The following is a 591-nucleotide window of genomic DNA, read 5'->3' as shown; positions in this document are numbered from 1 at the left end:
ATCCAAATTATGCTTTTTCGACTTTTTGACAGCTGATGCAAGTTTTTCCAGGTTGTGCTCATGCAGTATGTCAAGGGCGCGCTGTTTTAATTTTTCAGGCTTTATGTCCACATGGACGAAATTCTTCGCGACAGCTTCAAAAGCTTTCCGCGCGAAATTTCGTCCATGCCGTGCTGTCGTGCTGTCGTGCTGTCTACTTCTTCCTTCGTCGTTGTTTTTTGAGCGCTTTTGTATTCCACCAAGATGAACACATACCAACTAGCCCAACTTTCCGTTCTTCTGGAGTGGTGTGACAAAATGTGTTGGTATTATCGATGATCATTTTTAGCGTGGAGGTTAATTGTGGAGGTTATTTGGTATATTATGATGCACTAGGAATGGTTACTAATTTATTCTAATGCTAACATTTCTTGTGTACTGCAATTATCAGACGTTTACTGAAATAAAGCAAGCGTTACACCCCACAAAATCTTTTTTTTTCCAGGGGAAATCCAGTATTCACCCAGTCAGCAGTTCCGTGTCGGGCACAGTTCCATAAAAGTCCTTATACACAAGACGTGCCAAGTAATTTACGAGGAATTGAAGACTGAA

Source organism: Haemaphysalis longicornis, unplaced genomic scaffold (genome assembly GCF_048455015.1).
Source record: "Haemaphysalis longicornis isolate Haplotype H1 unplaced genomic scaffold, Haemaphysalis longicornis Haplotype H1 scaffold_9, whole genome shotgun sequence".
NCBI lineage: Eukaryota > Metazoa > Arthropoda > Arachnida > Ixodida > Ixodidae > Haemaphysalis > Haemaphysalis longicornis.
This window is presented reverse-complemented; position numbering follows the sequence as displayed.